Source organism: Linepithema humile, chromosome 8 (genome assembly GCF_040581485.1).
Source record: "Linepithema humile isolate Giens D197 chromosome 8, Lhum_UNIL_v1.0, whole genome shotgun sequence".
NCBI lineage: Eukaryota > Metazoa > Arthropoda > Insecta > Hymenoptera > Formicidae > Linepithema > Linepithema humile.
The window spans coordinates 8,558,772-8,583,215 of NC_090135.1; the positions used below are offsets into that span (position 1 = coordinate 8,558,772).

At 39.5% G+C, this 24,444-nt stretch overlaps 1 protein-coding gene and 1 long non-coding RNA gene across 8 annotated transcripts in view; one reads left to right on the forward strand and one right to left on the reverse strand.

Annotated features, from left to right (window-relative positions):
- The window catches only part of Rbp6 (RNA-binding protein 6), a 581,361-nt gene that overhangs the window by 452,195 nt on the left and 104,722 nt on the right, over positions 1 to 24,444 (reverse strand). The gene's annotated exons all lie outside the window — the stretch shown is intronic.
- On the forward strand, positions 530 to 14,510 carry LOC137001435 (uncharacterized). Its single transcript, XR_010891450.1, has 3 exons — positions 530 to 653; positions 5,057 to 5,142; positions 14,395 to 14,510. It is a non-coding gene; the product is annotated as an uncharacterized lncRNA (long non-coding RNA).

Below are 24,444 nucleotides of genomic sequence, written 5' to 3' on the forward strand. Positions count from 1 at the left end.
GTGTGCGAGCATGCGTGTGCAATGTACGCGAACGTGTGTGCGTCCAGCTCTGCGTCACAGCCTGGCGCACCACGTGCTGCCGCGTCCCGCGATCCATCGTTGCGCAACCTTGGCCACAAGGCTGCTGCCGTTGTTGGAGCGAGCGAGCGAGCGAGCGAACGAGCGAACGAGCGAATGATATGTGCTCGCGCGCTCGCGATTCCGATGACGCGTATGCATGCGAGTTTACCGCAGATATCTACGAAGCGTTTCGTAAGATTTGCATTAAAGCAGAAGCGAGTTTCATGTCGCGAATAATTCCCTTCTTCAGCAATTTCATCCGAAAGAATAGCTATTCTCTTCCCAACGTCTTTCGCAATTAATTTCACTTAATATCCCTCTTCAAAAATATTGACGCGAGTATAAATTTGTCATCCTGTTTGCATTTATAAAGATCTTCAAGTGATATTTTATTCAAGGGATTTTTTATTAAAAACAGATAAGCGGTTATTGAACGCGTCTAGCTGTTAATAATCATATTCAATAACATGTTATGAACTCGATGGCTTTTGCTCTTTCACGACATCAATTCAAGCAGAAAAATATTGGACGTATAAGATCTCAGTTAACGCTCTCTTGTTCAGATGGACTGATGGATTTTACGTGCGTGATCGGTAAGTGACGAACAATCACCTCACGACGCGCGTACTATGCAATATGAATACGCGCATACGCATATCGCAAAACTGCTGCATCATATGAAATGACTTGTGTGAGTGCTTCATCTCCGAGCAAATCAGCAGCGTCATTGTGTCGCTTAATAAGCACAAAGTTTACCGCCTTGTTCAATCTGATATTATCTCAATGGTGCGCCGAAAAGTAACGCGGAGATTTTTGTGAATACAAATGTAGTATCCGTGTGCAATAGTGAATAATATTACGAACGTAGATGACTTTTTTCAATTTAAATTCATCTCGCGTATGTCACAAACTGAGACGTGATGCGTGATGGGAATAGTAGCGTAACGCTAGCGCGCGGCACAATAATTCAATTAACATGTTAAATAACATGAAGTGCGCGAGTTAAATTGGTAATACTGTGTGGAAATGTGTCAATAGCAGCTAAAATTTTGCTAGATTAGTAAAATCAATAATACTAATCTTGATATTTTTCGTGAAAGCGTATTCATAAAATACCAATATATCGTATATATAAAATTAATACTGTTAGAGTAAATAAATTAAACAAAATCGACAGCGACGAGCGAAAGACTACAGATAATTTATGAATATTGCCATTTCTGTTTCTGTAATGTCGAACTGAATTTTTATAAGGGACACTATTCAATATTTATGCAAAATTTTCGGTATATATATATATATAATTGTGACAAATCCAGGTGATAATATTTGTTGTTTTAGTAATATCCTGACCGCGTGTTACGCCACTGGCATGTGCAAATGAAATGCGATGAGAATCATGCGATGACAAACAGCGAAAGCATGGCACCTTGTTTTATCCCATGCTAATGTGACGTACGTCATTATAAACTGTATGGTTGATAAAACAATGCGATACGCAGCGGCAGTTGGCACAACGGGTCAAGAACAACCTTGTCGCCGTCGTGTTCGCGCCCACGCAATATTACACTCACGTGTGTTCCAGAATAGTCGACGGTAGTCGAAATGTACACAAATTGGGCGGTGCTCGTGGGAAAGCGTAGCAAGGTGCAATGATGTCCCAAAGGGTGACTCTGAGTTTGGATTGGTGATAGTTTGCAACATTGGACAATTGTATTGATCAGATATGTAACACAGGGATGCTCACGAATCGATGCTCATAATATTTGCAAAAACAATTACGGGAAGTGTTGTTGTTTCATTTGACGATCGGTAGTTTTTGCAAAATATAGTGATATGATATTTTAATAACAAAAGAAAAAAATGAAGCATTTAATTATAAGATAAAGTTTGATCAAATTAATCCATTATTCCCATTTTTACGTTAAATCTTCTTGTTTTAGATATTAAAATGACTAGTTCACGCGTTGTTATTAAACGTAAAGCAATGTCGCAATCAAAAGATGCGGCTTTATGAATTACGTTTTAATAATCTCCACTTCCGCAACGCGAATGTCCGAGCCGTTTTGTGATGTAATAAGTCATTTCGTCTTGATAGCAAGACAACTTGTAATGGTCGTTGACCGATTGCCTCTCCATTTTCCCCCTTTCCTTCGTCTCGCCGAAAGTTACCTAATCACTTTATCGAGTGACTTCTGCGGAAAGTTTCGGAGAGCCCTCCGAAATATCGACCCTGCTCTTGCCGCTCTGCGCCCATACTCGCGCATTATTTCATCCGCGCTGTCACAACCGGCTGCTTTTCTTCGGGGACGGAATACAAAGGGGACTTGGCTCCTTCCCGAAAGAAGAAGAAACGGCGCTCGTCGCACTGGAAATTTAGCGTTTTAACGTCGCTCGTGCGTCATTTAACGCGCGCTGATTCAACAATGGTGGACTCTCGATTAAAGAAAAAAAGAACTAACGCAGAAATTAATGTGAGGGGCGCAGATGGTTTTGATTTCCGTCAGAATAATATCCCGTAAAAATATTTCTGTTTCATCATCGATAGTTTCTGATATTTCAAGTAAAAATATTATTCGAAACGCATTTAGTACAATTGTACGGTAAAGTTTAGGAGCTAGTGAGATATAATAGGAATTTTTAATTAAAGACATGTAGCTTTCAAAGAAATAATGTAAAGTAGCGTAAAGTTCTTGATTTACGTTTATTGGTACTCTATTAATGTTATGTAACTTGTTTTTCTATTCTCGTGCAGCTCCACAAACACATAAATAAGCAGACGTTCTTTTTATGCACGCGTCCGTGATTTATCGTTCCTGATTTATCGCGATTTGGCAACAACTTATTTAATCGAACAGAGATGCATACTGCGTCCACCAGATTAAACATATCCGTCGGGCACGGCTAAACTTCTCTGCGTTTATTCCGTACGGCGGAGCAAAAGAAACTTTGGAAAAGTTAGGAATTACTTTCCGAAAACTGATAACAAACGCGCCTTCCGACGAGGAATCGGCGGGAAAACTCGGTCAAGGAACAAAACGATCGTAACGATTAATGCCGATGAGAGGAAGCGAAAGTAGAAGGGTTGCTATTCGATTTGGCAAGAAGGTATAGCCGAGCACAGGCGACATTAAAGCACGCCTCATTTGAATCTGGCATGGCCGAGCACCTCGTAAAAAGCGAGCTCTACAGAAATCGCTAACCCGCCTGCTTTAACCTTCTCCACCCTCGCCAAACACGTGGAGGAATTCAAACACGCCAGCTACGAGCGCGAGATAGTCTCTGCCCGTTTTACCGCACCATATTGCGCAGTATTACCACTTTGGAACATAATCGGTTTTGAGACACATTTTATCATATTGACTAACTTTACGGAATGACCTGAGCTGTATTATAAACGAGGTTGCAACATATTAATGTTAGTCAAGCGTTATTTAACAGACGTCCAAGTTGATTGATTAAGGAAAAAAAATCAGTAACACTGTGAATGAGGTTGTAACGCATTAGCCACATAGCATTAATGTTAATCGAGAATCATACCATTCAGTATGTGCATTAAACACATTCCCTTTCTTAACTTATGCATCTAGTAAAGACAGGAATTCTCAAGCAGGCTTGTACAAGATGCCAGCCTCGTGTTACTGGTTATCCAGCGTGTAAACAAATTGGCAGTAATGACGTTGCAATTTGTCAAATCGCCCTCGCCGTACGAAGGCGTGCACGAGTAGTATGCGCATGCTACATGTACTTGTGCCTGTTGTGTGTATTGCGTATGTGACATATGAGGTGTTTAAGATCGGTGCCTGACCTGCCTGATCGCGCCAGGTACATGCTCGTCTTATCTGCATACGTATATATATAGTTGCCTACTATAAACGCTACGTGCTCAAACTGACTGAGATAGAACCGCACAATCGCGTTCGAGGAGAATTTATCGAGGGGGAAATTTTGGTAACGGACGTTTCGAACAGCTCGTCGAGAATATCAAAGTATGAGAATTTTTTATATATTTAAAGTCTCTCTTTTTGGATATTTTATTAGAGAAGTTTGAAAAAAACAGTGCTTCGGGCACTAATTTCTTATTTTTCAATTTATAATATTTTTCTCCATACGCGATACTGTGAGCGCAAGCGTCTTGAACAAAACTGTTCTCGTTTTAAAACTCAAGTTAAAAGTCGTTGCCGCGTCCATTTACCATGTTGTGTCGCGTAACACTATTAAAACGACCATGTGCATGTAAAAATTAGTCGGACGTTAGGCTAATGAAGAAACTTAGTTAACGAGACGCGACTCCAACATTTTTGCAACGAATAACCGATTTACCTATGCATGGGTAACTTCAAGAAAAACATGTTGCATAACCACTACATTTTTTAACACTAGCGAAATGTGTGTGATGTTTGACATCAAAATAATAACAACATTAAAATGTATATTAAAATTAAATATATTAATATTATGTATGCTAACATGCAATATGTTTCTATGTTACCATTACATCTTTGTAGGTACCTGTCGATAGACAGAAGTGAAATTTCATATTGAAATGGCATATTATGAATGAAAACAGTTTTCATTTTACTTAACACACGAGTGACAAAATGTTTTAAAATTAATGACACCAAAATTGCTTTCACAGGGAGAGAGAGAGGCAAATCGGTTACGTATACTACATGTTTTAATTCCTGTTGAATTAAAATAATGCTGCATTTTTATTTATTTAATTTTACGATTTGCGCTTTTTGAAGTGCTTTTTTACAACTTCTATTGATAATTGATTTATAATAAAGCATGCAAAATATTAATATCATTTATTTGAAAATTAATTCTATTTTGGAGACTCTTACAGGAAGACCTTAAAGTCATTAAAATTAAAGTCTCCGGATTTAGTAACGAACCCTCGTCACTTTGTGCCACGTCTCTCATGCTCTTTATTAGCGTTGACGACGCTAATGATCGATGGGAAAGTAACGAGCATCCGTTATTTCTGTTTTAGGTAAGCAGACATCCAAGTCGCGCCGATGCGAGCAAGCGAGCGAACGGAAAGTCTGCTCGTGTATGTTACGCGCCACTGTGGCCTAAGTGAGTACATCCCCGCCGTTTTGTATCTCGATGATCAATGCGCTATATACGCCAGGCGACCGTTTCTTACGACAACGAGGATCGTAAATTCTCGGCGAAACGAGGGGGAGCCGAGCTATCTGCTCCGAAAATCGCACTAATCGTTATCGCGGCGCGTTATACTCGCCGAGTATCCCTCGTTTCTCGCGCTTCCCTTGGTTTTCTGGGAATTAATTATTTGATTCCGCGTTAATTATTTCGCGGTTGGATGGGATAATGATGGGAAAAGATTACGTTCGCTCGCGCGTTTAACTCGTAAGGCGATTTCGAAATAACAATTTACCACGGCACGCTTTAGCTGCTGCAATTAAGTTATAATATCGTCCTGAATTAGCATCCTAACAATTTATTCATTTTTAACATTCTTTACTTATTCTATTTACTTATCATTTGATACTAGTTTTGCTCTAATTATATGCACAAAGCGTAATAGAAAAGTTTATGATATGAAAAATGATCACTCCATTATTTGGATACACGAGCGGAAGATATCGTCGTCAAAAAAATTCAGGTAGAGTCGCTCCAGATTCTATTGCGTAAGTGAAGAAGAAAGAGCGTTGCTAATTCAACAAGGAGCGCGATAGATCCTGAGATATATTCACCCAGCGAACGATGAGGAGCTTCGCTTTGATATTGCCGGAGTCATAGGGGCGGGTGAACGTGTTTAGGGCGAGGTCAAGGGGGGAAAGGAAGCGAGACCGGTCGCTTTAATTACGCAGAGCCATTGTTGCGGCTGGTTGTTTATAATTAATCGTTCGAAAGCCTGTCCCTGCCAGCGACAGATATGACGGCCAATAAAGTACGTCGCTACCAGCCGCTACCGGCCGGCCGATGGGGAATTTCGGTTATGGCGGAATTTCGGTTTGCCGTCGTCGAAACGGCGCACCCGTATCGAAACGCGAGCGTGTCGCGGTTGATCGTCGCTAACGAGCGGCGAATCTCCAGTTTCTGGAAATAGCTCATCATGATTGAATGCGGATAGCGACGATGCAGCGAATCGTTATGGTCGAGAGTGAATCTGACAATGTGGAACGTATAATAGTGATTGCAACATTTTGTTATCGCAGAAATTCGTTGAACAACGCCTGCAGTTTAAGTAATAACGGTAACGATATTAGCAGATGCAGTCTAAATAATAGTAGCGTCGTTGAATTAATTCGAAATAATCTTAACTCACACTATTAGTGTAATTGCTACTTGGTGAAACTAGAAACTACAGACTAAACTTAGACACTACTTATTCGGGGACTATTGTTAGTGCAATTCAACTTATTGCTAAACTTGCAAACTGTAAACTTAGGGATTTATTAATACAGTGCAATTCAGTGAAATTTTAAACTACTAATCCGACTATGGCAAATATAATTTTAACTTTATGACAATTTGTCATCGTATCAACGATTACGTGAACGATACGCGAACACCGATCGGATATATTAATAAAAGATCAGGATCTCTATCGGTGATTTAGTGTCACAGGCTCGAATATAACTATGAAATCAATTGGAATAATGTAGAGATTTTAGGATAAGAAACCATCTTGTGACAAAAGACTAATATAAAGAGACAAAAGGCGAGGCATGTCTGAGTATTCTTTCCAAAAATGCAGATAATATTTAAAAAAAGATGCAATTATACACTGGAAGTGCACCGTCAAAATTATATAAAAAAAAATAAGTATCCTGAATAAATATCTTATTTATTTTTATTTTGCGAATGAAATTTGTATCCGAGAGATATTCTTTGCTCGATATTCAATTCGTGAAACGAAAAATCTGCTTCCATCTTTCTTCGGTGAATACTAGGTCTTAGCGGTGGCTATTCTAGAAGACTTATCGTTAAACGTAGAAGCTGGAATGAGCTAAACGTACCCGTTTCTACGTGCGCAAGATACGTGAGTGTGTGAGTACGTTTTGCACACTAACAAGAAGATTTTGCCGAGTGTAAAAGGGAATTACGCGGAGCTGAAGTTTTCCGTCTGGAATCGTTAACCGTGCCACCGAGAGGGTGGACGTTGATCACTTTATAATTGAATGAGGAAGAAAAAGGGGCGGTGGCTATGACGGCAGACATCCCATCTTCCTTTTTCATCCCTGAAATTTTGATTCAAGTGTTTTTCAACCTTTACTTGCTTGCCTCTGAGCTTACAGTCTCGCAACAATGTTGGACGCATTGAATATTCCAGCAAAACTGTACATCAACAACAATAATTAATTTATCAGAGAATTTAATGTTAGATTAGTGGCAAAAATATTGAAAGTAAAAGATTATTTATCTTTGATGCTTCAAGTTGCAAATCACTAGTAATCACAATGATTATAGGCTATAAATATTAACAGGCTATAAATATTCCAATCGCTAATTATCAAGTTTGTTATGTTACATCAGTACCGTGATGTTAAACATTTCCTTCGCTTTTACAAACCCCGACTTACGCGCAAAAGAGGAAGTATGTCATACCCTTTGATAAAGTCGTATGGAAACGAGAGTGTTCGTTATCCGTTAGCGATAAGCTAAGCGGTAAAAGAAAATACTATGGGACGAAAGAGAAACAGAAGGAAGAAGAGCGACGCGACTTAGCATCTTCCCGGCTAACAAACTGCAAATACCTGGACTGCGGCTGCAGGATGACGTTAATTAATATTGCCAACGGTACAGAGTGTCGACGGAGGGATGAAGAAGTCCGCCCGAGCGCGGTGCAGGACTGGAAGGAGACAGTGGTGGGTTATACGAGACGGTGCGGGGCAAAGAGGGGGAAGAGGAAGAGGAAAAGGAGGTGGAGGAGGAGGGTGCTCTGAGTTTTTATCATCTCTCCCTCCCGACTCGATTCAGTTAAACTTTGAAATAACCCCTTAATGAGTCCGCCGTGCCGAGTAGACCGGATGCCGACGAAGCTCTCGGATTTTTCTCTCTTTTGCTCACCCGCTTTCTATCTCTAGGTCTCTCATCTCCTCGTTGCTCTAGCCGCTTCCTTTCATTTTCCCATTGCGTTTCTACGCCTCTTTTCATTTTTCTGGTATCAGCCGCTCCCCGCGTCCAACCCTTCTCTCTCCCAGAGCTTGACCGACGCTGCGATCTTGATTATTGTAAGACTCGTGTCGCTCTGTGACTTTGCTTCAACCATGCTTCGTGTCGCATGGTTGATTCTCTCGGTGGAAATAAATGGAAAAGTCTTGTCGGAGTTTATTCTAGTTACTTCCGATCTAACCTTGGAACAATTGAAAACTTTCAGAGAACTGGAGGAAATTTAATTTACGATACACAGCGATCGATGAGCAATATAAAATTCATTGAGAATATTTCATCCTTTGGAGACTCTTTCATCGATTGTTTTACAAACCGCGATTAATTAAACGATATGAAAATGGCGATATTTTTAATATGTTACATCAACCGGCTATTACTCGCCAAATTTATTTGTATTACATTATTATTCCTCGTGTGTGTCAACTTTGAAACTTTCAAGCGCCACTATGTATCTAACGACAAATGGCGACGAGTTTTGTGGAGTGTACCGTTTTGTCGTTGCAAACTCCCAGGAAGAGGAAAGGTTTCTAACAGAAGGGGGGAGAGGGGGGATCCACGGGGGTGTATGTTTGTCCAGCAAAAGTGCCGCATTGTTGCGGAGCTGAGCATTGAGCATGCGAGTTCGTTCTTAATGGGCTTTCTGTGTCCGACATACAGTATACGTTACGATCCTCGCGTCTGCTACCATAATTTCGTTCGTTTCGTATTCTGGAATTCGTCCGAGAAGAATTTTATGCATTTTATGTAAGCGTATTACGATTCAACTACGTGTCTCGTTAATTGTAATTCTGGATAAAACGAGAAAAATTCAGAGAAAATGTAAAAAAAGAATGACAAAAAAAAGATAGTATCTGTTATTTCCGTCATTATTTCGAAATAAAGAATAAAGCAATTTTATCTGTATCTTAAATTTGTTAATATAAAACTGTTTTTCATTCCTTTCAAGCGTTTGCAATTATTGTAAACATTCCAACATGTTTATTATTACAGATATTGATTTCTGATATATATTTCTATCTTCATTGCATGAGCACGCACACAATTTGACAGAGTAATAAAATTTTAATAGTCTAAAATTACCTCTACATCGTAAAATTAATATTTCATAAATAAAATATTTCTGTCTGTTATTTTTCGGCCAAACATGATTTCGTTCTACAACTTCAAAAATATCGTATATTCCAATGTTTGTTAGTATAAAAAATAAACACTTCAAATACTTTTATGCGTCAAAAGAACCGAGACCAACAACTGAATGTTATCATTACGATTTAAAAACTCGAGGAAAAATATTTTATCTGAATGGATATAAAATATTTATTGCCCAATTCGCAAAATAGCAAGGCTCATAAAACATAATTGCTTTGTTTATTCGCGCTTTTAAAACGAGATGCACACCATGTTTAATTCTCAAATAAATACATCTATTTATATTTGTGCAGTTCATTATAATAAAATTTTATTAAAGTGCGTATCTCCATTTCAGAATTGTTTTTTATAACTCTCGGCGTAGTTTTTCATGCATTTATGGTTTCATCTGTAGCACTCATGGCTCTGTGTGTGTGTGTATGTAACCGCGTTTTATGTTAATTAAACGGAATTTGTGAGAAGACATCCATGTATGATCCATATGTAAGTTTCCGCTAACGGATCGCTGATTTTATTACTTGAAAAAAAAATAAAAAAAAAAAAGAAAAACTCTAGAGAAATCAGACATCGATCGTCCTTGTGAATAATGAGTCACTCGTGAAATGCCGGTTGCAAGAGGAAATGTGCAAAAGTATAGATTGAAACGCGCATGAATTTATTCCGCGTGACGCAATAATGACGATCGCGATTATATGACAATGTTGATTTTCAACGTCACGATATCGTGACACTCGTTTTTACTCGCGGGATTACGCGGAAAAAACTCGAAATTCACATTTTGCATGCGGAAACTCGAAATTCTCGCGTTATATAATTTTTCTTATCCTACAATGTGATGACAGCAAATATGACAGGGCGTCACGCGAAGAACTGAATCGCGTGCAACTTTCGCGGAAGTTCCATTGACACCCGACAGTCGCTCTATGTCCCGCAATTCGAATCGATTTGCATACCAAACTACTGACTTTGATCGTTAACGAAGATAATGAAGCCGGCGGCATGAAAGGCTCGTTAAAACGTCGCTGCAGCGACTGTTAAGATGTCTTCGAATCTCCAGGTAGCCTTCGGCCGATTCTCCATCTCTTCCCCTTTGAGGTCTCTCTCGACGCCAGCGAAGATGGAACGACCTTATTGCGCGTTAAAACTAACGTTCGCGGCATTAACCGGAAGTTTCTCCATCCCCGAACTAGGACGGCGCATCGAATTAGGAGTGCGGCAAGCGAAAATTCCATTTTCGCTAATCTCTCAGATGACGATCGCGGTCGTCGGACTTTAATCGCTAACGGCATCGCGGTTAACGACGAAGGAACGACATTGGAACGGTCGCGACCAAAACGCATAATCATTATCTTCCCACAAATATAATGCCAGAATAATATGATAAAGCTTTGAATATTTCAGTTGATTTTTTTCACAAGAAAGATCATGACATAAATATTTTATTTCGCTTCATCAGTAAGTGAATACTAAGATTACTAAATTCTTGTGCTTGTCACGTTATAGTCCGATTATTGTACAAATCAAGAATATTTAATTTAAATATATTTGTAAATAAGTATATTTGTTTCTACGACTAGAATTAATCTATTTTGTTTCTAATGAAAAGAGCAAAGTGTCTTAAAATTTCTTAAAATATTTAATTTCTCAACTTTTAAAAACATTGCGTTAAACTTAAAGTTGTTAAGTCCAAGAATATAAGCTTGAAAAGTTAGATATCTATTGTGATGATTCTTCGCAGCCACTCTCCGAGCAAAATCATAAGGGACTTCGTCTAAGACACTGCGATTGTCGAAACGGCGTCCGAAATGGCGTCCAGACTACTGCCAAGAGGCGACTTTTACGACTGCTTGGATTTTCCTTCATCCGATGAGTAGGCATCATCATTCGCAAGGGGTTAACTAAGACTAGTGCAGTGTTCTAGCCGGAAATTTTAGTCCTCTAAGTCAACGACGGTTTTTCTTTGAGAAGGCACTAGCTTGCTAGCTGGCACCGAAGCCGATGTCACAGTTATGTTTATTTTGTACTTCTTCCGCGCCTTTTATCCTTCGCCTCTCTGCTCATTCTTCTCTTTCTTACCTAATCTTTCTCTTTTTAGACTCTAACTTTTCTTTTCCCCTCCCGTTTGCTCATTCTCTGCGGTACAATTCATTACATGGCCAAGATACAGAAGGAAAAGTTCTTATAGTCTACCTACTTTGCTTATTTCCGCCTCTCTCTATATTGGTTTACGAGATTATGTCTCGTTTATTAGAAAATAACTTTTTATTGAATATAAAATATTGCAACTACCACTTTTATTATGGTTATCACTGTGTGTGTCTCTAATAGTATTACTATTATATATATTTATCGTTATTTAATAACATAATCTCTCGTAACTATCTCTTAAATCTGTCTCTTAAATGTTCTTATACCTATTACACTAACATATAGACTCTTGTTTATCATCTAAGATTTCTTTCGGTTGCAAAACTAACTTTCTTCTCTTTGCTTTTTCCTAAAAAAGCCACACAACATTTATTTAAAATTTATTCTTAATACAAAAATTATAATGCCAGATAAAATAGATACTGCTTTTGCCTCTGCAATTATACTGCATAATTCTCTATTATCGCATTTGTCCGTTTATTTTAAAAATCCTCCTCGAAGGTTCTATCATGTTATCCTCTCACTTTTTCTCTATCTTCCTCATTCTTAAATAAATCCAGACCTCTCTTATTTTGTCCCTTTTTAATTCTCTCGCTCTCTTTCATTTCCCCCTGTTTGCGACTGCCTTTATTTTTACGCGATTTTTGTTTTGTCTTCGCAACCACGCTAGAAAACGAGCATAACCACGACGACGACGATGGTTCTGGCAGCCGTCGTCGACGGCGCATTGCTCTTCCCCCGAAGCCCGCTTCATTTCAGTTTTTGGCAACGCGCGAGGCCGTCTCTTCTCGTCTTTTCTTTTCCGCTTACGCTCGCACCCGAGAGGCGAAAAGGGAGAATGGGAAAGCCCGTGAGATTTCGGAGGTGCGTGCCAACGCGACACCCGCAGACTCGCTCTAACGAGATGCTCCGCGCACGGAAGCGGAAACGCTAAGTAGTATCGCGATGTTGCGTTGAAGAGCGCTGAAAACAAATCCTAAACAGCGAGAACGACGCTGAATATGTTCGCGATACTGCTCCGTGCCGAGGCAAATAGTCGAAACTTTCAAATAGAGAAAATAAGCTCGTATCATTCTTTGATCAAAACAATTGGCAAGAATTTAAGGTTAACGTTGGATTTTGGAAGTACCAAAACAGTGAGATATAAGTATAACCGTGGAACTTTATTCGTCTCATGATAATCTTCCCTGCATTGTGCTCTGTCCAAAAAAGTAAGTAAAAGATACTGCATCGCATGTTACCAGCGATCTAAAGCCGCCACACGTCCTATATCGCTGAAGATGTGACATGAAAACATGTTTGGGGTCGCTTTCACGCCATGCTCCATCTGGCCTTGAGGATTGACGCGGAGGGTGATCTCTTTAACGAGCGTCCACCGATCCCTTCATGTTATCGCTGTCGATCACCGCGTCGTGGCGGACGTCAAAATCGAAAAACCCGCGACAATGGACGCGGTCGATTCCACGGACGATTAATCTTCGTTTCGCGTGACATTTCGCGAACGAGATCGATCGATCTGCCGTTCGTACGAATTCAATACGCGTATCGTACGCGCCACGCACCTGCGACGTTAAAGGGTTGCCGGATAGATGAAGGGAATCGAGAGAAAGAGGGGGAAAAGGGAGCGGAAACGGAAGGCCACGGCATATAATCAAGCTCAAGAGCGTCTGGGGCAGAAACGAAAGAGGAAAATGCATAAAGAGTCGTATTCGTGACTTCATTCGGCTTCGATGGTGCTCAACTCTGCTTATTCTGCGAATAGGCAAGGTGGACACGAAGAATCACCGCTTAAAATAGATGATCTTAGAAAAATCTATCCGATACTTAATAATAGATTTATTTAAACATAAACATATTTAACTTTAACGTTTAAAATTAACTAAAACTGAACTTAGACTATTTAATTATTCAAATTTAATAACCTAGTACACAATCAGCTGTAAATTAAGCTCTTCTTTGCTCCATTAAGGCTGACTAAATATTCAAGAGCCTTTAACTAACAATAAACTTGATGAAAATTAACTTTCTTGTTGCTTAAAATACGCCATTATTATCTAAAAAGAAATCTAGTATAATTGCTACAACATTCGTCTAATATCTTCTTTATATTGAAATTATTTTCACAAAAAATTTGCTTTGTAAAAAACGCCATGAAATAAGAGAGAGAAGTCAATGTGGGATAAAATATTTATACTTCAATTAGATAAAAAAGTTCGCAATTTGTAAAAGTAAAGTAATTACTCAGCGAATCGCTGAAACCGGTAAGTCGGGGTCGCTTAAATATTGCAGCAGGGCGCGGGAAGAGCAAAAGGGTTAAACGCAAAAGTAAACCACTTCGAACAGAAGGGTTAAGCCGACTCTCGTCGACCTCAACATGCTTCCTCGAAGCCCGAGATGGCTTTTCCCGTCTCGTTCGCTGTGTAATTAATATTCTCGGAAAGACAGTAATAGTGCACCGACTGCTGGCCCGCCACGAAGAAAGCGCTCGTTGACCGAGGTCGGCCGTGATATCCCCGAGAATCGCACGGGAGAACTGTACGAGAAAGCGAATAACACGTCTCGCCCGTGATCGCGAACCAGAAATCAATTACGCAGAAGCGAAACGAAACGATCCTTCTTGCTGTCATCTTCTTGCAGCGCGACAATGAGAACGATCGTATATATCGTCGCTTTTTACTACTTCAAGAACTTGACTCTACTGACGCGGCATCTTTTTAAAGAAATCAATCAATGTAAAATGTTGCAAGATTACATCAATCGAAGTTGAAAGGCTTCAAATATGTTAGATACTGACGAAATCTTTTGTTATATTTAATGTTACAAATTTATTGCATATATATATATATATATATACGCAAGATATATTTATCTTTATTTTATATTCCACAGACTAAAAGTGTTAGAAATAAACCACTCCGGCGCGAATGACGAAAGTGCGAAAATACCGATCCCGCTTCGTCAGAAAGGTGCGAGTTTGTGGAACAAGAACAAAATCGAGACGGAAACTTTCGAGCGCGTCACCACGGCAAAAGGGGAACAGGAAGAGAAGCGGAGAGAGGCGGATACAGAGCGGAGGAACGGAAAGGGGAGTGAAGCCGAGATGGAAGAGCTGGTTCGGGTCGCCCACGGCCGTTATGGATGCAAATCCGCGTACGAAACGTATAAAAGATTTGCAAGAACAAATACACGCCCGGGAGTTCGGCCTCGGAGATGGGGAGGGCGCGAAGAAGAACGGTCGGGAGGAGGAAGGGGGGCAGGGGGGAAGGCGGGAGAAGAGCTCGGTCCCCAATGGATTCAAATGAGGATAAATATTTATAAAAGAGTGCGCCGATGTGGAGTCCCCTTCTCGATTCCTCCCGAGTCGGGATGCGGACGTTGCGAGGAAATATTGGTTCTCGCACCGCCTTGCGAAATGAGAAATACAAGGAGAAAGGACGAAGAAGGAAGTAGCGAGTAGAAAGGAATAAGAAGGAAGGAAGATCGAAGAACGCGAGTGGAATATCTACGATAAAGTCGCCTCGACTAGATTTGACCGGTCCGTAATTTAGCGAGTGGCGAACTTGTCAGTTTCCATATTTTAACCTTCCTTATAACTGTTCGTGTAACTCAGAAAGAAAACGACGAGATCCAATTCCACTACCTCGTCGCTTATCGAAACGTTCTTATTGAAATTTCATGAGAAATCATAAAACCATCCAACTTTCTCCAATGTATCCAATGCATGTGATATAATAAAAATCTATTTTTAGAATGCAAAGATTACTAAAACGCCGTCAATTTGACATCGTTGAAAAAACTGATGCACATATCTTCTTAAATGATCGAGTTAGCGATAAACCGAATTAGCGATAAGCTAAACGAAACTGCGCACCAAAATGTTAACTTGAAATTCGATAAAGTAAATCACCGGGAGCGTATTTTTTCCTGTATTTAACCGACAAATTCCCGACGCTTCTGGGAAATTAATGTACAGCTCGAGCACAAACTTATATCCGCGGCGTATATAAGGCACTTTGGGTTAACTAGCGTAAGCGTTTAGGTCGTTAGCGCAAGTAGTCGCGTTATTATTAGAGTTACGAGAATAACATAATATTATCCTTCTCTCGCGAAAACGAATGAAATCAAATCCGCCGTTCCCTCATCGTCGTCGTCGTCGTCGTAGTCGAGCGAGGAGGTTAAATAACGAGTTGCGGCGGGTTTCCGACGGGTCGACGTTGCCGAAGAAGCAGAAAGAGGAGAGAAACCGAAGCCACCGCGGGGAAAAAGAGAAAGTAAAGGAGGAGAGAGATGGAGATATGAACTTTAGGTGAGAACGAGAGAACGGCAGAAAGACGAAGGGAATACGTCCCGACGAGTAAATGCGACTGACGTTAATGGGGGCTAAATAATTTTCTTCCTCTACTACTCCCTCCGTATCGTACCCTTTCACCGGCTTGAAATACGCACGCGTCCTTGGAAAATTTCTCACTAGAAAGACGATAGAGAGGGAAGGTTATCCACACGATTTTTCAGATAACGAGAAACGCTCTCCGTCGAGCGAAGACGCAGCGAATATTAAAAAAGTTGCGCCCAAGTCTTGGTGCACACTCGAGGAATAACTTTAATAAAATAAAAAAGAACTAAAAAAGAACTAGAAAGAAAGATTTGATATCGGAGAGCACATACGTCTCTCGTATGAAAGTCAGTTCTTTCGAGATTGTCTTGCGATTAACATAACAATTATAATGAAGAAAATATGTAAATGTTCGATGGAAGAGAAACTAAGATTTTGTTTTCATATAAATAAGTGGTAAAAATTTCAGTTATCAGTTTTGTTGGATATTAATTAAATTTGTTCCTGTATCAGATATTCATGTATCAACAAAATCATATATCCGCATCATACAATAATAAATGTAGTTGATTCACTTCTTGTGTTTGTATCGAATATAATCTTATCGGAGAGTAAGCATTTATCACGTAACGCTGAATAAGCTAAATAACATTACATACAAATATAATACTTTAGATATAAATGTTTGCTTTTATAAAGTCGCTAAGTTGCGTTTGTTAGCTCTGAGCTTGGCATTGCGTTCCGATATATTTGTGTTTTTAAGATTATCCAAACCTGCAATTCCTTCGTTCATTTTGTGCTGGTTTTAAATTTTTTAAATGTGTGCAAATTTTATTTAGATCTTATTTTGTTCCTGTTTACTATTATTTTGCAATTATCTTTATGATATACGTATTTATACACTTATTTTATGGTGTTTGGCAAGCTATCCCGAAATAAATTCTGTTCTGTTCTCTCGTAAAGAACAAAAGCCCGTTTTTTGCCCTCGGCCCTTCACGAAAAATTCCACTGGCATCCACGGTCACGTCCCGGAAGATTACACGTCGCGCGCAAAAATCAGACGAAGGAAGACGAGAGAATCGTAAACGGTGCGATCTCTCCGTGTCGCGACTTCTTCGGCGTTCCCCTGTAATTTCTCTCGACGCCATACGTACTCTTCGATTCAAGGTCTGAGGTCTAGGTCGATTATGATGTCGATTGTAGGCACTTTAACCCACTTTAATGTTTTCCCTCTGATTAAATAGACGTTGTATGCAATCTAATCATTTTTCTTTTGTTAATAGCAAGTTGAAAACCCGTTTCGCCTCATTTGCGTAATCATTATGAAGCGTGAAATAAGCAGGGCGTGCAAAATTATATCAAGTATAATTATGCAATATGACGGCTTTAAACATATTTACGTTCTTACTAAAGATAATATATAAAATAATGCAAGTCTCTTTTCACTTTCACTCGTACATATTTATACAACTGATTGATCAGACAGTGATTTCAGTGTCCAACGCGAAACGAGAGCTCCGTTCATCTTTGCTCTACTCGCTCCGCTCTCTCGGCGAGCGTGGCTCATGCTCGAACGCGCGGAACGCGACGCGCGAGCGCGAATGCATCGAGCGACGACGTGCAGCAGGGGAAATGCCGGCGTCCGGGTTCAAAGGGACGCACGACATCGTATAATGCCTGAACGGACACGGCGGCCAGGAGCGAGAGGAGCGACGGGGAATAACAAGATCATTTGTCACCAGCCATTTGCATACGTCGCGTGGTGTTTCATGCGTTAGCGTGTAAGGATGAATTGAATGAACCTTTGTTGAATATTGGATGAAAAGTGGAGAGAGAGAGAGAGAGAAAGAGAGAGAGAGAGAGAGAGAGAGAGAGAGGGAGGGAGGGAGAGAGAGAGAGAGAGAACCTGCCGCATCCTCCCCCTCCGCCGCTTCCACCTCTTTATTCGCGGTCCTCCTCCTCTCACGTCTCTTTATTCGCGCTTCTACTATCCGTTCTACCTCTCTTTATCCGCAGTTCTCCTCCTCTCTACGATCATACGCATTCTTTTTTTCCGGCTTTCATCTTCTGCGTCGCACTTTTTGGCGCAGCGCTACAAAAGACTGACCGACCGACCGACCGACCGACCGAACGAACGGCCCCGGCGAGCCGCACCATAGAAAATATTGCGCTGGCCGGACCGATTTTCAATTATTACGCGAGGTCGGAGCGTTTCAGCTTCAGAACGCGGAAGCGGAGGTAACCTCGAGCTAGTATTAACTTATACCAACTCACACGAATGTTGAATGAGCGTGTTAGTACGTTCGCATGACACATACAAAGCGCCATGATTTCAACCATAAATTCAAGAGCAACCACGTATTCGTTGGAGTAATTAGTGTAATTGTTTAGTGTAATTTAGATCCACGGTATCCAAGTAAGAAAATGCAACTCGACTCCAAATGTTCATTAACACTTTACTTAATTGAAGATTCGTCAAACGATAAAAAAAAATTAATCATGCTCTTACGATTTTATTTCCTCGGATTGCTTTGCGTTAGAACATCAAATATAATAATTCGCCGATTACACTGGACAAAATTTTCGATTACAGATGGTGGGAAAACAAAGCTTTGAGTATCAAACAATGATTAAATCGACATCGAAGTTGGATGCTAAAGTTTCAAATATGTTAAAATGTTAACAATCAACTTATGAGATGAATTTAAATCCTCAAATGCATCAGTCACGGCGCATGCGGCACATCGACCTGTTTGCTCTGCGCATTGCGCACATAGCACGTTGCTAATTGCGATTAATCATCAGCAAAATGTATCGATTGTTCTAAAGGTCAATCGAGTCGAATAAATCTACGTTCCTTGGATAACAATAAGCGCGAAAAGTCGGATAGTAACATCCTCATTTCCATTTTGGGATCGATTATAACTTTCCAATTTTCTATTCTTGCCGAACAATAATAAAGATAAGCTACTATGCAAGATGACGTTTACTAATGCAAAACTATTTTTATTATTTATGCATTTATTCTGAATATCTGAGAATATTATTCTTTATGTGCTGCTTTTATAATATATCTATATATAAAATTCATGAAAAGATCGTGGAAAGTGCTTGAAGTAAAATTCATTTATAACTGAACTTTATTCAGAAAAATTATTTAAAAATGCCAGCAATAGCTTGCCATTAAAAAATTCGCAACTTTCTTAAATATAATTAAAATGCAGTAGCTATGTTTTTCTGCATGACGCGTCCATAAATAATTGTTACTTTCAAACATAACATGTCATGAGTATTTTTAGCCGCAACCGAATACAGATATTTTATATTACATCCGACCGCGTTTAATATATCAGGACGCTTCAATATCGTACCCTCAACGACGTCGGTCGGCAGGCACTTCGAAGCTAATAAGCGCAACAATTCCCGCGGTGGCCACCGCCAGGTATCCAACTAGCCCGGCGAACAATGGCCGACTGTGGTTACTGACACGCTGCTTCGGTCTGACGGTGCATTGACAGAGATATAATTAATGCGACATATATCCGTCGGTTGAATAGAGCTGCACACCGGAGATTGGCTCATGTACATGATGCTTAATACTATCGTCGATCCTTTCTTGTATTTCTCCACGAATTTACAATAAATTATTATTATTACTTGATAAAAAATTCTATTAGCGTGTATTGTGCAAAATTAATTTTAATATTAAAAAAATATTTTAATATTATAATGGAAAGGATTTAATTAATCGATGCTCTATTTGTACTTACTGGCTATCTCTCTGATATCATGAGCGTTTTCTTACATAAAATTAGAAAAGGTTGATAGCCAAATTGCTCGTTGCTTTTTGCGAGAATGTTTCCCTGCCACGACCTGCACGAATCGCGATATTTTTTTCGTAACAAGTGGTATATCCCCGTTTTTAAAAGGTTAATCAACGTTCCAGCGGCATGTTATCGGAACGCGATGCCGCGCAGCAGCTGCAGGTGCTCATTCATAAAGCGCCTCTTTGTATGCGACGACAGCAGAAGCTCGTTTCTGCTGGGCAACCATTGTGGAGAGGCCGATCCTTATCTACGGGACGTATCCGTGTCGAGGCTGTCCATAGGTTCAGCTAGATATCTTAATAAGAAATCGAGCCCGGGCGCAAAATCACACGAACGACGCTGGTACGTCCGGCGTCGATACGCATCGATTTTTATCACGGCGCAGTTTGCGACGCGGCGCAGCGTCACGCCGCCGTAAATAAAGGCGTAACTGTCGGCGTAAGTGATACGTGCGCATTACGCCGGAAAAATACAGGCAAGGCGCAACGTAGTCGCGGGCAGTCGTAAACGTCGGCCTGCTGGCTTTTATTATCGAATCCACCGGCCGCATGAAACTCCGCTGAACTGAAGTTTCGAGTTTAACGGACAGGCAGGTAAAGTCGATATCGTTAGCGTTGAGGCATGCTCGAGCGTCAATCTGTGTATACACACTACGTCAATCTTTATGCATCTTGCTTTTCCGAAGCAATACTATCGTATTCTTGTCGCAAAGAGATAGAATGTAAATAGAGTTATGGTTATTATCAAGGTATGGTGTGTCCAAATATTTTAGATGCGCCACATTTGTATCACTGCGCGTCTCCGTTGTACAATAAATCATAATTAAAAATAATACTAAATAAAATATTTACCGTTAGTTTATCAGTTCCAGTTTTCATACATATTAATTTAAATAAATCTGCACAAAAACTGAAAAAATCATGATTTAAAATTTCATATCTCATGCTATGAGAAAAGGCAAAAGATACTAAAATTTAAATTAAATTCTTGTACAGATTCTTTCGTGTTTCAAAACACGGAGAATATGATTTATAATACTACTTATACTTAATGACTGCCTTAATTTATGCTAATTTTATTTTAAATTTCTCAAATTAACATAGCATTTCATGCTCAACGTTGAGCGTTTCAATGCTCAATGAAGGTCCTTTGTACGTCACATGATTTTAAATTAAGATTCTATTTTAAAAAATTAGTTCAAATTTTCTTGAAATTGCATTATAATTGTTTTTTATATCGTGCATAAAACTTAAACTCGAAGAATCAATGAAAATCTCTCGAAATACTGTGAACAATGAATGATTAATTTTCTCCGGAATCATTTTAATTTTTACGTTTTTTCAAGGAAAAATAACTCTACGCCTGGCTGTCAGGACGAGGTCGTCAACCGTGGTTGTTTCATCAATGTGCCTGTGCTAGTGCAGCAGAATTCGCGCCTGTGCTCGGACTAAGCAATAAACTAGCAGCACGTTATACGAGGCACCTTAGCGCCGTTGCTGCCGCGACCGTCGTCGTCGTAGCGCGATATATCCCGTAAGCGGATATGTCGTGCGCAAGCTCGAGAGATCCTGGACGATGGATGGCCGCGCCGATATGTGCGCCGACCCAACACCGACCGGCAATAAAGAGCACGAAATCGTGTCCCACCCGCGTTATTAATGCGGCGAACTATCGCACCCGAGCCTCATTCCAAGTTCCATCTCTCTTTTTCTTCCTCCCTCCGGGGCCCTCTTCCTGGCCGCGCGATTTATTGACTCTTTAAATCGGACGAGAACCTGGCCGTCCTTAACCCTTTCCCTCCCAGGTGACTTTAGCAGAGACATAGCTCCGTACAGTTCATATAGCAAAGGAAAGCGGTTTACATAAGAATTTAAATCGTAATATTTCTAAGCTTTTTTTCCATCTTACCGTGCGATACAATATTGACGTTAATTCAATGATGAATATTCAACCAATCAACAGAAAAGGCGAGGATCCTCACCGTTCCTCTTAATAACGAATTTTCTAACTAATGCAATTTCAATTTTTCGTTAATTAAATTGCAGAGGTATCGGTAATTCTTGAGTTGAAAACGAGAAGTTTTCTGTAAATGCAGAATATCCGAAGCACAATTAAATAGAATCTTGTTATTTATTTAAATTTAAACAAACTTTCCTTTTTTTTTCCTTTTAATTTCTCTTTCGAAACTTTTGTGGAAAACAGTGGAGAGCCTCGCGACATTTTGCATTTATATTTCTATAGAAACATAGAATATACTGTACGAACAAATTGCTGCATCCGGAAATCGTGAAAAGCATAGAGATGTCAGTTTCTGTTCAACTGCCGCAGCCATTCCTACAAAGTGAACATTTTGCAAAGGGACGACTATGACCTGCGATTTCTAACGAAAGGGTTAAACGGCGACAACCCCGAAACTCTCCGGACTCGCTCGTTACACCGTGTCCCAGTTGAATGATTCCCCGACACGATTACGAAACAGCAGTTGAGTTAATTAATGAAAGCAAAGTTTCAGCTTTTCAGCGTGACATCGGTGTCATTCAAAACTCATTTTCACAATAATAATGCTCAATATCATAATGGTTATCATAAACTGCAAGTTAATATTTTTATCGCCATATTAGTTGCCACACATTTTTCGATTATATCAGATTATATCCCGAACACAGAATCGCAAATCAATTCATTATATTATATTCAATAACAAGTTATTGACGATTTCTACCGTAACATTTATGTATAAATTTAATTATAATAATTGTCGCTTTTAAAAAAATTGTAGTTTAAATTTGCACAACATTTTACACTTTGTGAAATATAACATTTTTAGACACGAAATCACAAAGTTGAAATACGGTTTACACTTGGAGAGCCTCTAAACAACTTAATCCGCCATTGTAATGTAATACCAGCTCGCTGTACTCGTTTTCTCTGACGTTTGCAAATTTATGTCACGACTGTGAACATCGAGATGCAATGTCACATGATAATGAACCTTAAAGAATGCGTAACGTCCATCGTCAACGTCCTTACTTTCGTCGGTCTTATTAAAATCCGATTTGCACTTCGCCCGTAAGTAAAGTACGAAGCCGCTTTTGTTCTCAGCGACAGAAAGCGACGGAGAGAGAAAAAGAATGACAGAGAATGCGTTCTTTTGTTCATCCGCTTCGTTCCGTTCTTCCGTTTTCAGGTCGACGACGACTCGCCTTTGCGCGACAACGAAGTTGAGCGAGAAGCGCCCGGAGATTTCGACGGCTTATGCGAAGTTTATGGCATGCCCGCGTGAGCGGACGCTATATCGCCGCTTCTCATGCATATTCAGAAATTCACCGTCAATGAAAAAGCCGAGAAACCACCTCGGCGCGAAGATTTACGAAGCGCGCCGCACCTCATCCTACGCGCGTGGATAAACTGCACGTGGATCGATCGCGAGAATGATGTCAGTGACTGATAATAATATCTACTTATTTATCTATCTTATCAATTTGTGAGAATTTGGAGAACTTGAGAGCAATCGACACATGATACCTTGAATTTAACTAAAATCACGCTATCTGAATCGCGTTAGTTGGATAATTAATAATATTATTTTTATGCGCCAGAGTTTCTGAAATACTTATATTTATCTTTGTTTATCTGTTGATCTATTTATCATTTTTAATAAAAATCTCGTAACTGATAAAAAAACTGATTATCGTCTTGTTTACGCGAGGTTTTTCAAACTAAACTTTAAAAAGTATGAAACGTATCAGGGTTTTTAATTATAAAATCTATCCATTGGTATAAAGCTATAAACATAATACTGACTTATTCGCAATAATATTCTTTTAATGAAAAATTGTGGGAACCGCAAAATAGTTTTTCTTACTTTAAAGGACGTTGCAATCAGTGTCGTCAAATGACGAATATCCTATCTGTAAATACAAGGCAACGAGAGATTGGGACGCGAAACTCATGATCAGGGGCAAGGACCTCTCACTCTTAATAGGATGCCCATGGCCAGTTAGCGTTCTACCCAAACCTCTGATTGTGACGCGGTTGCTATGGTATCCTCCCTCGATTCAATCAGACGCCCTTCGCCCGAATCAAACAGCATCATTCCGCGTCACTGGAGACGCGATGAAAAAAAATGCTGGCTAATTAAATTCGATGTCGAGTACTATGATGCAATACGCAAAACACATTTCTTTTTAATCAATGTGCTATATTAATTACCGATACAACAAAGTTTAGAAATTCATCGTTATTTTACAAAATAAGTAAATTTCTCACTTGACTTTGTAAAACAGAATTTGCTCAAACTATAACAAATTAATAATAATATACTATGTTAATTAATATTTTTTAATCATGAAAAATATAGAAATCATAGAAATATAGAAATGTATGAACGAGCAAAAATAATGGAATTGTCCAAATTATATGACAAAATTGTATTATTGCACATTTGTGTTTATTCAATTTCTTGTTTCGTTAATTAATTATTTTGATAATCCGTACTCTGTATATGTAATTCACATTGTTAATTAAAATAAATTTACAATCGCTACTGTAATTGGGACTTAATCTATTAGAATTAATATTCGATATGCTGTTATATCGATCGCGTAGGTAAGGAAAGCTGATATGAGCTTAATCGCGGTGTGCCAAAATACGGAATTGCGAAACAATGTTAGTTACGCCACTCGTTAAAATAAATACTGTGTTGCTAGTAGACGGAAGAACTAATTCCCAGTAAGGTAAAGTTTGCCTATATAACGCGAAACGCGAGGCGAGTGTAGC